This window comes from Ipomoea nil, unplaced genomic scaffold (genome assembly GCF_001879475.1).
Source record: "Ipomoea nil cultivar Tokyo-kokei standard unplaced genomic scaffold, Asagao_1.1 scaffold2791, whole genome shotgun sequence".
NCBI lineage: Eukaryota > Viridiplantae > Streptophyta > Magnoliopsida > Solanales > Convolvulaceae > Ipomoea > Ipomoea nil.
Window position 1 is genome coordinate 637,760 of NW_017619219.1, and position 19,230 is coordinate 656,989.

General features: G+C 35.6%; 1 long non-coding RNA gene across 1 annotated transcript; it reads right to left on the minus strand.

The window, feature by feature from the left end:
- Window positions 1–1,523: 1,523 nt before the first annotated feature.
- LOC109157633 lies at window positions 1,524–7,226 on the minus strand. Its single transcript, XR_002050258.1, has 4 exons — window positions 7,064–7,226; window positions 3,204–3,333; window positions 1,887–1,997; window positions 1,524–1,559 (listed from the first exon to the last, which is right to left on the minus strand). It is a non-coding gene; the product is annotated as an uncharacterized LOC109157633 (long non-coding RNA).
- Window positions 7,227–19,230: the final 12,004 nt, after the last annotated feature.

Sequence of the window (19,230 nt, forward strand, 5' to 3'; positions counted from 1 at the left end):
TTTTTTTTTTAATATATAATAGCCAACTTCAATTGTGGGTTTTTTTTTTTTTTTTTTCATGATTTTTTAAGAGCAACAAAGAGAGAGGGAAAAAAAAAAGGAAAAGGAATTCACACAGGCTTAATTTACTAACTTATTTGACCATGTTTACTGAATCGCTGAGTTATTGTGATTTGCATCATCTCACATTTTCTGTCAACACTACAAGAAAAATGCACATAGACAACGGTTAATAACCGTTGTCGTAGGGGTAAAACTTCTGTTGTTGAAGCCGGTGTTGTTGTAGGTCACGCGCATAGACAACGGTTTTTAACCGTTGTCTTTTCTAGAAACGACAACGGTTTTTCAACCGTTGTCTATTAAGTGTTGTTGAAACCAGTGTTGTTAAAAGTCACGCACATAGACAACGGTTTTAAACCGTTGTCATTTCTAGAAACGACAACGGTTTTCTAACCGTTGTCTATTAAGTGTTGTTGAAACCGGTGTTGTTAAAAGTCACGCACATAGACAACGGTTAAAAACCGTTGTCTTTTCTTGAAACGACAACGGTTTTCGAACCGTTGTCTATTAGGTGTTGTTGAAACCGGTGTTGTTAAAAGTCATGCACATAGACAACGGTTAAAAACCGTTGTCTTTTCTTGAGACGACAACGGTTTTCGAACCGTTGTCTATTAAGTGTTGTTGAAACCGGTGTTGTTAAAAGTCATACACATAGACAACGGTTTTTAACCGTTGTCTTTTTTAGAAACGACAACGGTTTTCGAACCGTTGTCTATTCAATGTTGTTGAAACCGGTGTTGTTAAAAGTCATACACATAGACAACGGTTTTTAACCGTTGTCTTTTCTTGTAAAGACAACGGTTTTCGAACCGTTGTCTATTAAGTGTTGTTGAAACCGGTGTTGTTAAAAGTCACACACATAGACAACGGTTATAAACCGTTGTCATTTCTATCAACGACAACGGTTTTTGACCCGTTGTCTATTCAATGTTTTTGAAACCGGTGTTGTTAAAAGTGATGCACATAGACAACGGTTTTGTAACTGTTGTCTTTTCTTTAAAAGACAACAGTTATAAACTGTTGTCTATTGTGTGTTGTTGAAATCGCTGTTGTTAAAAGTCACGCAGATAAACTGTTGTCTTTTGTAGAAAAGACAACAGTTTCAAATTGTTGTCTATTGTAAAATAGACAACGATTTTTAACCGTTGTCTCAACGGTTTTTAACCTGCTTAAATTTTAATCATATACCAAAAAACAATTTATCCATTCACCATGGCCAACTGTAGTTACATAATTTTGCACAAGCTAAGGTTCAAAATAACAAGTGTAAATACTTCCATGACCAATTCTCATCGAATCAAATATCATCCAAGTCATAATAATACAAAAAACAATTCGACGAAGTCATCATAATACTACAACAAACAATTCCACGAAGTCTAAAAGATCACAACGTTCTAATGATCAAATCATACCTACTGTATATAACTTGATATAATATCGGCCCATTCAGAACGCACCAGATCAATAACCGCTTTGTCATATTCAACTTGTTGGAACTACATGTAAAAAGTGAGTAAATAAATTAGTAATTGCAATGAAATTCGAAATAAGTTAGGAGTAATTTTCAAGAACCAATATACGGTAATAGAGTTTTAGCAGTTCTAAAGGCAAGAGCTTTTGTATTTTCTCTAATCTCTCCACTTTAAACTTTGTGAATAAAATGATCAAATTAAAAACTAAAAAGCATTCATTCAATAGACATCAACAATAAATGGAGTACTCAAAATTATACTGGCAACAAGAATCTCAAATGCATCATATTTCCACTTTGAAACATTGAAATCAAAATAATTTTAAACACGAATTAGAAATTGAATTATTACCAGTGCTTGAACAGAATCTTTATCATCAATGTCCGGCATGTTCTCAATTAAAGTCTTCAGGTAAGCCATGACATAGAAACCGCATTGGTTACTATCCGGCTGACGAGGAGCCTACAAATGTTAAATAAGATTTGCATGTGCATTACAATTTAACATATACAAACACTTATATCTAACTTCACTACCGCTGATAGTTTTGTAAACGTAGTACATCCAACGTATAGCGGTTTCTCTGCATCTTCTAGTAATTTACTAAATTTGTTGGGATCCTCAACGTATTCGTCATAAGCAGCATTTACCATATCTATAGGATTTTCATCAACACGATTATGCTCTTCTCCCCTAATTAGACCGCCATCATCTATTGAGTTGTTTAACGTAGCCTTCTCCCCGTGCCATATCCATGACACATACGTTCCATCCATTCCATTACGGTACAAGTGTGCCCTTATAGTATCAAGAGGTTGCTTCCTTAGGTTGCCACATATTGCACATGGGCATGATATTGAATTAGGATCAACGGCATTTTTTTTAGCAAATTGTAAAAAAGATTCTACTCCAACCTCATATTCATAACATAATCTATCTTTTGACATCCATTCTTTGTCCATTGTTTATTTATACACCAATGCTACAAAACAGTCAAGTGACAAGAAAAATAAATTCATATCGCTTAAAAATTATACAATTAGTAGTAACTACCAAAACAAAAACCACATTGAGAGAGGTCTGACATGGTGTATAAATAAAATTATAAAATTATAAAATTATAAAATTATACAATTATACCAATTCATATCGAACAAATAGGGCTGCTAGAAAAAGTAACGAGAATGGAAGTGATAGGAAGAATCTGAGGGGAGGTATAAATGGAGCAAGGAGTAGTAAGGTTTGAGAGAGGTCTGACATGGTGGAATGGCAAAAGAGAGAGATATAAATACCACCATACATATTACAGACTTAAGAATACAATAACTTCATTAATACCTTGAAGTAAATCTGCATAAGTATACTCTATTTCATTCAACTGCAATGTGTAGTCAAAGGCTCAAGTACTCATATAACTACAAATTTACTTTCAACCACATGTGAATCCTTTCACAACAGATTAGGCAGAATAAATGATAACACTTGAATTCATTAAAAAGTATCAATCATAACCTTAATGTGGCAGTTACCTCAGAACAAATTAAGCAATATAATTCTGCAAAAAACTAAGATTTCCTAGTGCCAATATCACATAGAATAGTTTGATTACCTCAACCTCAATAATAAACATGCCATGACAAACTCTAACCATTAAAAAATATAACTGACCTATTGGAGCACTGGGTAACTGTCCGTCCTTCAAGGGAAGCAGCAACAACCTGCCAATTACTCTCACCAAAAGCTTCCACAGCAGCTCTCAGTGTATTATCCTCCTCCTCAGTCTTCCTAGTTCAACCATCTGCAGAATGTTACAAACTAATTACATCAATTTCTATTACTCAAACAGTCAACAGAAGGATCAAATACTACAAGCTTCCTCAATTATGTACAAGGACTTTGTTCTGCACTCCCACTGCTTTTATGTGGCTATATCTCAACAGATTTAAGGTTGTGATCAAAAGATTTAAGGTTTGCTTTCTCAAACTGCAACTTGTTTTCCTCCTACTCTATTCCCATCTTTTATATCAATCATGTCCAATCCAATCAATGAACTAACAGATACTACATGTCTATGAAGAGTGTACCAGTAACAAAGGGCCGGCCTGAAACATCAGGTCAAATATTCAGAGCATAGGACCAAAGTTTGAACACAGAGCATGAAAAACACAAAGCCATATAAGCTTATACCTTCCATTCATGCGCTGTGGTTCAGAAGGAAGAGTAGCTCGCACACGTGTTTTCTCCTGTACGCGGTCGGCGGTCGGCGAGGGCGGTACGCAGTCGGCGGTCGGCGAGGGCGGTACGCGGTCGGCGGTCGGCGAGGGCGGTACGCAGTCGGCGGTCGGCGAGGGCGGTACGCCGTCGGCGGAGAGCACACGAGGAGGTTATCGGAGACTGGCGTGGCGGAGAGGGAAGACCGGCGTGGCGGAGAGGGAAGACTGGCGTGGCGGAGAGGGAAGACTGGCGTGGCGGAGAGGGAAGACTGGCGTGGCGGAGAGGGAAGACTGGCGTGGCGGAGACAATTTTGGACTAACCCTAATTTTGCGCTCTTTTGTCTGGGAGGGAAGACAAAAATTTCCCAAGTTTGTCTTAGAGGGAAATTTTAATTTGTCTTAGCTTAGAGGGAAATTTCATAACAAAATAATAATTTAATTACTCGAGTCGCTACATCCGGTCAATTAAAATAGAATCGGGTATATAGGTACAGAACACGAGATTCATAGATTTCTATAATGTAGATTCATAATTTCTAATTTAAATACAGTTGTATAGATTAATAATTTATATATAGTAAATTCATAATTTCTATACTGCAGATTCATAATTTCTGTATTGTTGATTCACAATTTCTAAAATGTATAGTTATAAACACTTGGGAATATGAACATCGCAAATTATAAACACAACGTTCTGTAATTGTATGTGAATATAGATCAGAGTTATTCAATCATTATGAATATGCATTTCAATTCAAAAATTATGAATATATAGTTTGGTAATTATGACATACAGCTAATTAAGATCGCGGCGGCAAAAGAAATGGGATATAGAAAATTGTACGGCATCGATCAACTACTCTTTCATATCCATTCTCAACGTGTTTCAGGCATGCCGGAGGGGTCGATTACCAACAGTTTCAACCTTGTTAGTCATGCGCTAGCCGGAAGGGTCGATTACCAACATATAGCTAACCTTAGCTTGTTAGTGAGAGTAACACATCTTTTGTACTAATAGTGAGAGTATATTTTTAATATAAATATAAAATTAAAATTTCGTCACTAAATCATAAACTTTTAACTAGAGTAATTTTTAACCGTCACAAAAATTATGCAAACAATACATTTAATGAGGGATTTTTTTACCCGTCACTAAATTTTTGTCACTAAAAGCTGTTTTTCTTGTAGTCTACATAAGTGTTGTTGTCGCTTGGTGGGTTTAACTTAGTTTATTATGTTAGTGGTCCTAGGTTCTATTCTTCTTGGGGGGAATTCTTTAACTATTTTCTAAAATTGTTGTCTTGGTTTTCACAAACAACACAGAAGCAACCCAGTTATATACCAGATGTTGCACTTTTAAACATAAGAGGTTGTGTTGTGTAGTTGGTAAAATTGTGTACTTGTTAAGCATGAGGTCATAGGTTCGACTCTTCTAGTTAACATCTTCATTTTTATTTTATATACCTGTTAAATAATGATGCGCAACGACAACGGTTGTTTAAAACCGTTGTCTTTATAGTGTTGTGTATTCAAATACACTTAAAGACAACATACCAAAGACAACGGTTAAATAAAACCGTTGTCTTAAACAAATAACGAACATGCAAAGACAACGGTTTTATAAAACCGTTGTCGTTTTAGTGTTGTGTATTCGATTGTGTTTAACGACAACACACCAACGACAACGGTTAAATAAAACCGTTGTCTTTTTTTAAAAAAAGAGCGCACAAAGACAACGGTTTTAAACAACCGTTGTCTTTCTAGTGTTGTGTATTCCAGTGCGCTTAAAGACAACACACCAACGACAACAGTTAAAAAAACCGTTGTCTTATTTAAAAAAAAAACGCACATAGACAACGGTTTTTAAAAACCGTTGTCGTTGTGGTGTTGTCTTTTCACAAAATGCACAAAGACAACACACTTATAACAACGGTTAAGTAAAAACCGTTGTCTTTGACAAAAGTGTTGCATCAAAGACAACGGTTTTGGACCAAACTGTTGTCTTTTATACAAAAGACAACACTTTTCTTAAAAACTGTTGTCTTTCTAGTGTTGTCTATGTGCATTTTTCTTGTAGTGCGTGAGCAGTGCTGTTGATAACATTCTCCATGCATGTAAGAGTGAGCTTGAAAGAACGGGTGTTTGGAGACTGGTTCACATCGTCCGAGAGCAAATTAAAATAAGGCGGCCGATATCTTGGCAACAAATGCTGGGAATTTCACGGCTGGTACTACCATACATCTTGGAAGCCCCACCTACGCTTGTGGTGAATGCTCTTAAAGATGATCTGGCAGGCATCCCAACGTGGTACCAATGGGAATATTGTACTAGTTAAACTCGGGTGTCCCGCTTCCTTTTTTATCCAAAAAAAAAAAAAAAAAAAGAAGACAAATGTAGAGGTTTTTTTTTTTTTTTTCCACTTTCGGTCCTACTTTGGAATCTCCTTCAACTTAGGTTCACAACTTTCATTCTGACATAAGTAGAGTTCCACTTTGATTTTTTTTTTTTTTTTTCCAGATTTGATCATTTCAACTACATGACCGATGAAAACTCACCGAAAATATCACTTCTTGGTCATTCCCGACATAAGTACCAATTCTCAGTCAAACAGAAAAGTTAACCATAAGGTGGAATTCATACATCTTGTCAGTTAACTTCTAGAAGTGGTACTTCTAGTGAGTTTTATCACTTCTCGGTCATTCCCAAAATAAGTACCATTCCAGTAAAACCGAGAAGTTAATTCTAAGGTGAAATTCTTCCACCTTGTTTGTTAACTTCTCAGTTTGATTGAGAAATGGTAGATGCGTTCTTACATCTTGTCGGTAAACTTTTTGGTTTGACCAAGAAGTGGTAGTTCCAGTGAGTTTTATCACTTCTAGGTCATTCCCAAAATAAGTACCATTCCAGTCAAACCCAGAAGTTAATCCTAATAATGTGAAATTCTTCCACCTTGTCTGTTAACTTCTCAATTTGACTGAGAAGTGCTACATGCGGTGAGTTTTCATTCTGTCATGTCCTACTTATGTGAGTAATGAAAGTTGTGAACCCAAATTATATTAATGGAGACTCTAAGTCATTGGATTAAAAGTGAAAAAAATTCTAATATACCTCAAATTCGCTGTCATCGAAGACTCAAATGCTAAAGAAAGACTTATAATTTAACAGGATTAGTGACTAATTAGGAATAAAATATTCCAAGTTTAACATGCAATAATCTAATGAAATGTTTAAAATTAGAAGAATTATCAAGGCAGAAGGAGAAGCACAAACTAGAGAATAGAGATACCCAGAGTGCCGAGACAATATCTTTACCTGTCAAAGTACTTGAAAATTTCATTGTCTCTAACATTTCAGACTAGGCCCTGTCTCCTTCTCTGCTTAGATTCTCTCTCTGGGTATAGGAGATTAGGAGTTTTTCACTGGACTATGGTGGCCGGCTGGCCGCGCAGGAAATGGAACAGTAGATAGAGCGTGATTAGGTCAATTTCACTGATACTTCGAATTTTGAATGAACGAGAAAATTTATGTTACGGACGGAGAAGCCGAGGAGGGGACGAAAAACTGACATGACGAGTTGTATGACGCCACGAACGAGGTACAATTCAGTTTTTTGTCTCATTGTTAAATTTGACTTTTTGTTAAATTTGACTTTTAACACTTTCTCTCCTCCCATAGTTGGTTTTTCTATGTTATAGTAAATAAATGAGACTCTATCAAAATTACAATCTTTAAAATCAATATTGTATTTTTTTAATACGTATTTAAGAAGATATCCAAAGTTAAGGCAACTTACAAGTCTTGAACCTTTGACTTTCAAGTTGAAATACAATAAACACATGTTTCAACCTTCAACCATTTCTTCACAAAGTCTTTTAAGGTTAATTGGAGCCTCTAAAATTTGGGGACACCTCTAAAGTTTGAAGCCCTGTGCTGTAACTCAGCTTGCATAGTCCAAAATCCGACCCTATTTACTTCTTCTTCTTCATAAACACTTTCTCTCCTTCTTGTTTTTTGTTTTTTTTTTTTTGTTTTTTTTTTTATTTTTGTTTTTTGTTTTAAACATATGCGTTTAGGCCATCTAAACCCAAAACATCAAATTCTTCACCAAATTTTACACCAAAAGAAATATTTCCAGCATATTCTTACACCAAATTTTATTCCTACACTAAAATAATTTATATTCACATAAATTAAAAGTTTATATTTATACTTTTATTATTTTAATATAATATATAGTTGTAATTTAATAAATTAAACTTTAATTATATTTTATGTAATTTAATTTTTAATTAAATTATATTCAATATTAGTCATATTTTAATCGTCTTGATGAGATCTTTCAAATGATATATATTTTTTTAATAATATACAATTTATGTTTAAATATTTAACAAAATATGTAAATATATATATATATATATATATATATATATATATATATATATATATATATATATATATATATTTATATATAAATATATAAAGGATACAAAAGAAATTATAAAAAAAGATTAAGAACAAAGGTGGGGCAAAATGAGGAAAATAAATCCATACCAAAAATGGCGTAGGATGAATAGTGCAACGCGAAATATGGCGCTACACTATTCATTCTGCACCAAAAATTTGGTGCAATGGCGCGTTGGTTGGAGCACTACTATGCCCTCTATTCCTCTAAATTTGGTGCTTTGGCGCCTGGTTGGAGATGGTCTTAGTAACAATAGTTATTGCGTGGACCATCCACATAGCTGTGTAGATCACAGTCTAAAAATGACATTATTTGTGTATTTTTTCACATGATCCGCTGTAATATATATATATATATATATATATATATATATATATATATATATATATATATATATATATATATATATATATATATAAAACTCATAATGTATATTATTTTAAAGTATAATGTATATTATATTACTCCAGAAGTTTTATTATTTTAACACGTAATATACATTATTCTAACACATGAAGTACATTATTTTAACTCATAATATTCACGACGTTGTTTTGAATTATGGTCCACCAAAAAAAATAAAAAGTTAGACAAATGAAAAATTGAAAAATAAAAATTTGATTACTAAAATCATTTTTTCAAATTGAAAAATAAAAAATTATTTTCTATTTTTTAGAATTTGATAAACCCATTTAACTAAATCTCTAAATTTAGAGAAATACAGTACGTTTGGTTCACGGAATGAATTTTGAGGTAATAGGAATGCTATTCCATAAGGAATGGAATAGGCAAGGAATAGAATAGGAATTGTATTCTATTGTTTGGTTCGCGGAAGGAATAAACTTTAGGAATTATATTACAGTGTTTGATTGATTTAATGAATAGAAATGAAATATGTTTTAAAAGACATAAATACCCTTATAAAAATATGTGATGGTGGCGGTGGTAGTGGTGGTGGTGGTGGCGATGGTGGCGGCGGCGGTGGTGATGGTGGTGGTGGTGGTAGTGCTGGGGTGGTAGTGGTGGTGGTGGCGGTGGCAGTGGCAGTGGTGGGGGCGACGGTGGTGGTGGTGACGGTGACAGTTGTGGCAGTGGTGGTGGGGGTATGGTGGCGGTGGTGCTGCTTGGTGGTAGTTTTAGTGGTTCTGGTGGCACTGGTGGTGGGGGCATGGTGGCGGTGGTGCTGCTTGGTGGTGGTTTTAGTGGTTCTGGTGGCAGTGGTGGTGGTGGCGACGATGGTGATGGCGGTGGTGGCGATGGTGGTGGTGGCGGTGGTGGTGCTGGGGTGGTAGTGGTGGTGGTGGTGGCGGTGGTGGTAGTGGTGGGGGCGACGGTGGTGGTGGGGGCGACGACGGTTGTGGCGATGGTGGTGGTGGTGGTGGCGGCGGCGGCAGTGATGGTGGTGGTGGCGACGACGGTGGTGAAATATGATAAATTTATATATGGGATAAAAAAAAACTAGGTTAAAGAAAGGGGTAAAAAAGAAAATAGATTCTAAAATCTATTCCTGAGCGTTCAGTAATATGCTAATACCAGGGGGACCCTAGTAATAGCTATTACCTTATTTGAGGTAATAGGCAATTACTAGGAATATTATTCCTGGTAATAGAAATGGTTACCAAACAAAGGAATATGCCTATTATTGGGAATGCTATGTCATTCCCGGCCTATTCCATGAACCAAACGGGCCAATAATGAAAAGCTGAGGAAAGCAGGTCTGGTTGTGGAGACCGTAGGAGATCCTCTTTTGATATTCACACTTCAATTCCTTATAATAACATTTCTAACACCCCCCCCCCCCCCCAAAGAGAAATGAATATATATATATATGTGTGTGATTTTAAAAGCCTCACGAAAACACCACAACTTATGCAATTCTAAAGGCATAAATAAATTAACATAACTATAAAATATAATATTATGCTAATGAACAGTTATGAATAAAATTCAATAAACTCATATCCAAATAAATTGTACGTATACCATAATAACACTTTAAAATGAGCTATAAAATTATTATCCTAACTATAATAAAGTCAAATCGTTGGGGGGGGGGGGGGGGGCGGGGAGGGGGGAACCCGCCCGAACGATACGACGCCATTTTAGGCAAAAGCAATGAAATTAATAGTATGCGAAGAGAACATCGCTGTTTGAGTTATTAAATCGTTTCAGCCGTCCTTTGTTCAGAAATTGTTTGCACAACCATTTGAATTGCATCTGCATAGGAAAATGGTGATAAAATAATATCACCGTTTAGACTTCCAAGAATAAAAAAGCCTACACCCATCAACATTTAATATTTTTATTGCAGTTCAACTGTGTATATATATATATATATATGTAACTGTTTGAATCAGACAAGCTATCTACATACATTTTCTACCTTTAACGAACAGAAAGGCATATGAAGAAGATCACTACGTCAATCGTTATTGAAAAAAAAAGAAGGAAATAATAGTTCCACAACAAAGGTTGGTTCATCAGTCTATATTTTCATGTATCGTTTAACTGTATGGTTAAGTTGAAAACTTGAAAATTATAAAACTAATGTATGTCTTTATCATGAACTCACAACAATTCGTAGACAACTTAGACACTAACGATACCACATCCGAAATAAAACAGATATAATATTTGATGAAAAATAAATCATAAGTCTATTACCTTAAGTATATAACAATATGTAGAAGCTGCAAATTCCATATGTACTGTTATCCTTCCGATTTAGTAGACCAACAATTCATACAACAAAGACAAAACGGAAGTACAACATATGGAAGAAGAAGACAAAACGGAAGTAGTATAATTGATGATATAGTGTCTTTGTGTATAATTGACGATTAATTTATTATTTAGGTAACGGAAGTAGTAGGATTGCACGTTTAACATTAAAATCGCCGGCTCGTCATAGTCAAACGATCAGTCCAAGACGTGTTCCTCCATGAAACTTGAGTGATGAATTTGATGAGTTAGTTGAACCGATTACAGTTCATGGTAATATAATATATGCAGTACAGCATTAAAGATTCAAAGTACAAAATGTTGTTTGTATATTATACTTAATTAAACATTAATTTGTGGTGTAGAGGACTATGTAGATCTTGGTGATCCGAACAATATATGTGAGCATTGTTCTGCACTATTTTAATAATAACAAGGTAAATGGGTCTCCAAAATATTATTCGTGTTGCGGGCATTGGAAGATTCGCCTACCACCACCAACACCACCTAAAAAGTTATTTGATTTTTTCTTCACCAACGGGGAAAAAAGAAAATGTTTCCTAGAAAACATTAGGTATTATAATAACATGTTTAATTTCACATCAATGGGTGGGAAGATTGACAATTCCATAAACAATGGCGGTGCAGCTCTAATTTTTCGTATGTATGGCCAGAATTTTCACGTGATAGGCAGCTTATTGCCGCCAGACGGTAGCAAGACGAAATTTGCACAACTGTATATTCATGACACACAAAACGAGATAAGTAATCATATATTCTCAGTTAGGTATGTGTAATTCATCTAATGTGTAATAGTTGGCATATAAATGTCATTATTGCACCATCTTGATCTCATAAGATTTTAAATTCTTTTGTAGCCGAGGAAACGATAAATCTAAAATCCATGTTGATGTTGTTGTTGACATTAAAGACGTCCTTGATCAAAACAATGTCTGGGTAAAGTCATTTCGCAATGCAAGGTCTGAGATCGAAACAAATCCAAGAGTGGATATAAAGATGAGATTAATTGGTAAATGTTCTAAAGACGCAAGAACTTACAACTTACCAACAACATCAGAAGTTGCAGCTTTGATTGTTGGTGATCTAGACCCATCAATAGGTGACGATATTTTAGTTGAGGCAAAATCTGGAGCATTGAAAAGGATAATCGAGCTGAATCCCGCTTGCTTACTACTGCACTATCCAATATTGTTGAGGCAAAATCTGGAGCATTGTAATGGTTATCTTACAATACAACAAACATATTTTCATTGCAGCGGCAAGTAAGCGGGATTCCCTAGCGGTAGTGCGGGGTCCGCCCCTGCTCACCACTTGATGGAAGAGCCTATTATTGACCTATTTCATACACGTTGGTCCGACCAACAATCCATTTTTATTACAATATAAGGTATTTTTATGCATAGTCCGAGTTTGGCAAATTTTACGCTTCCGAGGGGGGAGAGGGACCGAGACCAAGGACCTCGGACCAACGATCCCTGGATCATCACGAACTACGTTGCATGAGCCACAGTCCACGGGCCAATTTTGATTAGAAAAAACATATATATTGCTCGCTCAATACATCCCTAAGGGTCGGCACGGGATTCGATCTGGCTAACTACCTGACGGAAAGGCCTTTTCTTGGCCAAGCCCGCGACTTGGTTAGGAAAACGCTAAATATTCCTTAAGGGCTGGCACAGGATCCGATCTCGCTAGCTACCCGACAGAAGGGCATTTTCTTGTCCAATCCCGTGGCTTGATTAAGAAAACGCTATTTCCTAAAGGCCGGTACGGGTCCCGACCTCGCTCACTACCCAACGGATTTTGGGTCCAAAGTCTAATGACTTCGACTTGAAGCCGCTAATGCCCTAGGGGCGATACGAGAAGTCGACCTCGCCTATCGCCGAAGGGAAGAGCTACGGGTCCAAGGTAAAAGTACTTCGACATAATGGCTAAACATGACAAAAAAAAAAAAGAAAAAAAAATTATGCTAGCAAAAATCTAATAAGCGACCTACATCGTCCAAAGAACTCACTATTGAACGGAGAGGACTCGGATCACAAAGCTAAAAGCTTAAAAGGTGTTGGGATAAGTGAAATATGTTTTCAAGATGACCCTGAAGCATTCATCCAAGAATGAAACCTCGAGCGGTTTTAGTTGGGCCAAATGTTTATTCTCTCTCGTTGCCGATTTCTCGCAACTCAGAGAGTGGGGACGGATGATGGATATATTGAAAATATATGGCCCAATAATAGGGACCCAGGTCTAAGAGTGCATAACCCGAGCAGCCCAAGAATATAATTTGAGCGGCCCAAGAAGGGTCTAGGACTTGGAGCCCGCCTCCAGGCCAGAATGGCGGGCCTTGACTTAGTCTCGTGGGCCACCATGTGGACCTTGATTTAGTCTCGTAACCCACCACAAATTTAGCCTAAAGGGTCGAGATTTCCTTTGTATAAGTTAGTCCTGTGCAGTTATTGCAGGATCAGGTCTTATTCTATAACAAACATCACTTACCATATTCAATGTCATTACAATACATTCTTTGTAACCTTCTTTCATCAATCAATCAAGGAAATATTAATCCAATTATATTATCCTTACTATTTTCATTCGTTGTTATATTTTAAACGAGCTTATTGATCCGTATAATTACATACCTGGATCAATTTTCTCCATCAATAGCAAAATACAAATTCCAACAATATGAAAACCGTAGGATATATTTTCACTAGCAAAATAAATTCTCACGAAACTATATTTCATAACTTAAATCATAATATTATGCACTTAATTTGATTATATGCAAAAAACAATCCCGAATGAATATGAAAATAAAACCATGTATTCATATTCAACCAATATGGGTTTCAAAATCCAAAACAATAATGATAATAATATTACGATACGTTGATTCTTCAATTCAAAACTGATAGTCGTTGTTAATATAATAATACTAATAATTATAATTATTATGTAACAGTAATAACAAAACAATCAATTTTCTCAATCGTAACCGTTGACATTTAATAGCAATAATTATTAAATGTTACAAAATAATATCATTATTAACACATATGTTTTGGATAAAAATGGAATTTGTTTCAAAATTATGATTCCAAATCATATTATCAAAATCCAAAACTAATGACAATAGTAACGGTACAAATCATTGATCCATCGATTCAAAAATTGATAATCGTTATTACTATAATAATTCTAATAATTATTACATAACACTAATAACGGAATAATCAATTTTCTTAATCATAACCGAACAACATTTAATATTAATAATAATTATTATTAAATGTTACATAATATCATCATTATTACCATAAAAGTTTTGGAGAATCAAATTCAAAGGAATTTTAAAAAATGATTCTTAACATTATAATCTAAGTCATTATATTATAGCAAGACTTGTATTTTCCAAAATTGTGATTCAAAATCGATCACACTCCATAATTAAAAATATTTTGTCAAATTATAGCAAAATTGCAAGAAATTCAAAACTACAATAAATAGCCATAATCGCATAATAATATGACAACTAATTAGGAGACTTAAATGAAAAACATTTGCTAAAACCATAAGGTTTTATAAACCAAATTGCCCAGAATTAAGACAAGCCCATATGCCTTAAACAAATTAATAAACATAGGCACAAATAACAAATGGTGGAAGAAGATTTTAAGAAAATGGATTGATCTAAAAATTGGAAAAATTAAGCCCAAAACCTTAAATGAAATGAGTCTAAAATTTAAAGCAAGTCCAAATGCAAAAAAATATACCAAATAGGCCAATTAAATGTTAAAGGAAGCCCATAATCCCTTTAAAATAAATAAGATCAGATTTTAAGCCCACAAAGCCAATGACCCATTTAATCATCTTCATCCCTCAACCAAAGTAAACCTAGTTGCTACATTATTTGCGCTGAATGAATATAGTGGAGAGTGAGAGAGATAGAGGCGCCGAATGGGAGAGAGAGAGAGAGAGAGAAGCAACCAGATGAAGAAAAAGAGAAGCTGGGCAGAACGTAATGTGGAGCTAGCACCATTGCTCTCCACCATCGCTAGAGACATAGCACTATCACCCCTCTGTTGTTTTCCCTCATCCGCACCACTGCCGTCATCGACTTCCTCTCTATGAAGCCGTAAGCTAAATGGCGCAAATTGAAGCAACGACAAGGTTTCTCTTCGACAAAGCCTGAAAGAGGGCAAGAAACTTCGACATCGACACATTTGCTCGTCGCAATCACCAACAACCATCGTCGTCACTATAGTTTGCTTTGGCGTCGCCGGGGAAGCACAGCTGAAGGCTTTGCCAATCGCCACCTACCCAAGCCATGACCGTCCCTCCGCTGCCCAACAACGGTCATCGGAAACAATGTCACACTAGCGTTTGTCCAAAAACTCTATGCGGTCGCCAGCGAGTGGCCAGAAACAGAGACCGAACGTGGATCTCCATTACAACAGGTTTTATTTTTAATTTATTTTGAAAATATTTATATACACATATAGAGTCCAGATATATATATGTATACATACTGTAAGTAGCAAATTAGCAAATCATAGACATATGTATGCCTTTTAATAGAATAAGAATATTATAATTGCATACATATCCAAACTGATCAACTAGGCTGAGATTGTATTTCGCTTTGATACCAAATTCTAGAATAAATATATAATCATAATAATCGTAATAATATAAGCTCATAGCAGAAGCGTAAGGATAAAGCAAAACTCCAGCCATAATTGATACCTTTGTGCTTTGCATTGTGAATAATCGTAGTAGCAATTTTTGCAGAGTAACAATGTTTCCCACTTGATCTCCGGAAAATATAGATGGTGTATTTTAGGTGTTCCGGAGCAGTGGTAGAACCTATACTTATATAGCTTATATGCCATCAATATAAGCTTTGTAACGGAAACCGTCATTTCCGTTACAACATTATTGCTACCACATAATAGCCATAAAGTGCCCAATTAAACATGCACTACACTAATGTGACTTAATAGAAAATATTGTTACATTCTCCCACAAGTATAAACGTAAAGAAATAGAAAACATGAACGTAACCATAGAGATAGTTCTTCGTAATGCGAGTAGTATCCACTATAATCACAATGTAACTTTTTCTCTAAGTACTTTATGTGGTAATAAAACTTAATGAATAAACCTTATGTTCATTCATGATTATAATTAGTTATCAAAACTAATTATTGCGGCAATGGCTAAATTTTAAATTATGTTTGACATACTAATATGGACTTAATATATTTGCTCACATGAATAATTTTATAAAGGGTAAAAAAGTTTCTTTGACTTTGGAAATGGAGACAAATAACATTGTTGCATACGACACAATTATATTTCTTAATGGTAATAAGTTGTCCAAAAATTGAATATGTGTTGCCATTTGATGTTGTGTATTTCGGTGGGATGGAATATGAAGATAGTGAAGTGTAAACGAAGGTTGTGAAACCCCCGAGTGTCGAGCTCAAGGACGGCAAATCGGAGTAATTAGAATGTAAGACAATTAGTTGTCACAACGCATTGATAAGTAGATTAGGTGCAAGGTAGGAGAATGAAGAGGGGGCATGTATAATGGTTGGGAGGGGATTGAACAAAGAATGAGAATGAAAAGACTACAAACAAGTAGAAAATGGGAATTGGATAGATTCGACTTGTGTGCATGCATCTAATGGTTTAAGGTAGACAAGCTAGGAGGCAATTTCAAAACTATCTTATGGAAGAACTAACGGCACCATCACTAGGTTGCGTAGAACCTAGTCTCTCCTTTCCTACGTCGGTAGAGGCATTTAATCAAACATATGATATGCGGTCTACCTTCTTCTATTGGACCTAGCCCTCTCGGATCGTAGGGCAGAGATTGGGACAAGTAGGACTAATGGAAGCCTAATCTCTTGTTACTCTCACACTCCCTCACTTCTCTCGACATTGTGGCCACAAATGAGTAAAGAATCAATGAAGAACTCATCCACAACATAGGCATTCAAGTCAAGAAATTACACCATAACATCATCAATTAAGCAATTCAAAGCATAGATGCATACAACACAAGACAATCATCCAATTCCTAAGAAATCCTAGCTAGACATCATGAATTAGGATTACCAACTAGTAATTCAAGCTAAGCAAAGATGACTAATGGAATGGAAAGCTTAAAATATGAAATATAGAGGTTACCAAAGCTTGAATCTCCCAAAATGCAATCCGATTACATGAATTGAAGCATCCTAAGCTCTAATATAACCGAAGCTAACCCTAGAGAGAGAGATAACTCTCTGAAATCTGAAGTAGAAAGATGAGAAAATGAGCTATGTCCTCTGCAATCTCGCCAAACATCCTTTAAATACTCTGAGACCTGTTCTGCATACGAGCACGCGTACGCTTGTACGTGACCGCGTACGTCGCCCAACTTCTCCACAACGCGCGTTGTCCCTCCGCGTTGAACTTTCTGGAATTGCCCAACAGTTTGGCCTGTGTGCGCAGGAGCGCACGCACGTACATGACCAAGTACGTTGCCCAGTTTCGCAACAACGCGCGTTGGTCCTTCGTTGGTGGCTTCCGTCGCCTTACTCCATTGCGTTTGCCTCCGGTTTGTCCTAGTTTGATCCATCCTATGCCACTTTGCCTTTTTTTCATTCAAATTAACCTACACAACCATAAAATACAAAGTGTGGTGGCATTTTATAGCACAATGCACAATCTTAGCTTAAATGACCCAAAAATGGTACACAAAGGATCATAATTAGCTCAAAACACACCCTAATGAGACCCTAAAAGTAGGTGTCTTTGACACTTATCACCATTGATCAAACACTGATTTGGATGCCCCTTTGCCATTTCCGATCTCGAGTTTTATGTCAAAATATTGGTGATGCTATGGGATCTCATGTGAATTTGCCTATAAACTTTATACAATTGCAATGCAAGGCAAATTGAACACTATATTTCAATTGAGATTCTTTTAATTTTACATTACTATTTAACTAATATGTGTACATTTACAATTATATATTAGAAACAACGTAGAATGAAATTTGGCCACAAAGAGAAAAAGCTTGAATTGAACTCATAAATATGTGTAAGTCATTATGAGTTTTTTATTCTTATTATGTACCAGCATGCTATTGGTAATGGAGAAAGTATAAAAATAATTCTAGACCCTGATGTCTTCGAGGAAACTTGCACTCTTTATGTTAATGAAGAAGATGTCGCTTTATGTCAATTGATGGCAATTTCATACACATGTATTGTTGTGTACATATGGTATGACTCTATGTGCTTGAACTTACATTGATAGTTAAACTGGCATGCTTTAACTTCATTAATTTGTTATAAAAAGATGAAGTAAGAGAACACACTCAACAAATTTATATGTGTGCACCCATATTGTGTATGCCATTTACCAACGACAAAAACATATAAAGACTTTAATGAAGAACAATTAGAAAGTAGGGCGCAAGCTTTAGTAGAAAAGCTTGTTGACACACCAACTAATATGATACTTTTCGTGCAATGTAACATAAGGTATGTATGATTAAGATGTTATGACAATGTTTTTGTTTATTTTTCCATTTATGATTTTTGTGTCAAAAGATTTGCGGGATCATTCCCCGGATTGTTATCGTTCTCAAGAATGACAAATTGAAAGCATTAGATAGATATTGTACCATGGAACGAGAATCATGCTAGTCAAATACATGTTCACAAAAGCATTGGATGCAAAGAGTCGAGGTTGTAGTATGCAAGCAAAAACAATAATTGAAATTCAATTAAAAGAAAGTAGAATTGAATTGCTTATCTCTTGCACGATGCTTAGTATCGTAAGCTTTAGGTTATGACATCGCATGTAACACCTTGAAATTTTTAAAACTTTTCAATCTTATAATATGAAAGCAATTCTATTAAATAAATCCGAATGGAGCATTCTAAACATAAGGTCTGGGGTGTTATGCCACATCTGAGCTGGAGAATTCAGATGCACAGGCTATGCTACTAACTATCCTCAAATATTACATCATCAAGGCACGTAGGCTGAAAGGAAAGACTAACTATCTAAGTCGAGGTCCTCTAGCGCGCTCCGGTAACTAATCATCTGTGCCTGAAAGCCAAATATATCTGTTCAGCGAATGATGCTAGTAACCCACTCTAACGCGTTAAAATACAATATAGGTAAATATATATACATAGATATAGGAAAAACCATTTTGAAGCAGGAAGTTATATACTTAGGAGACTCTAGCTTTAAAACCAAGATTAG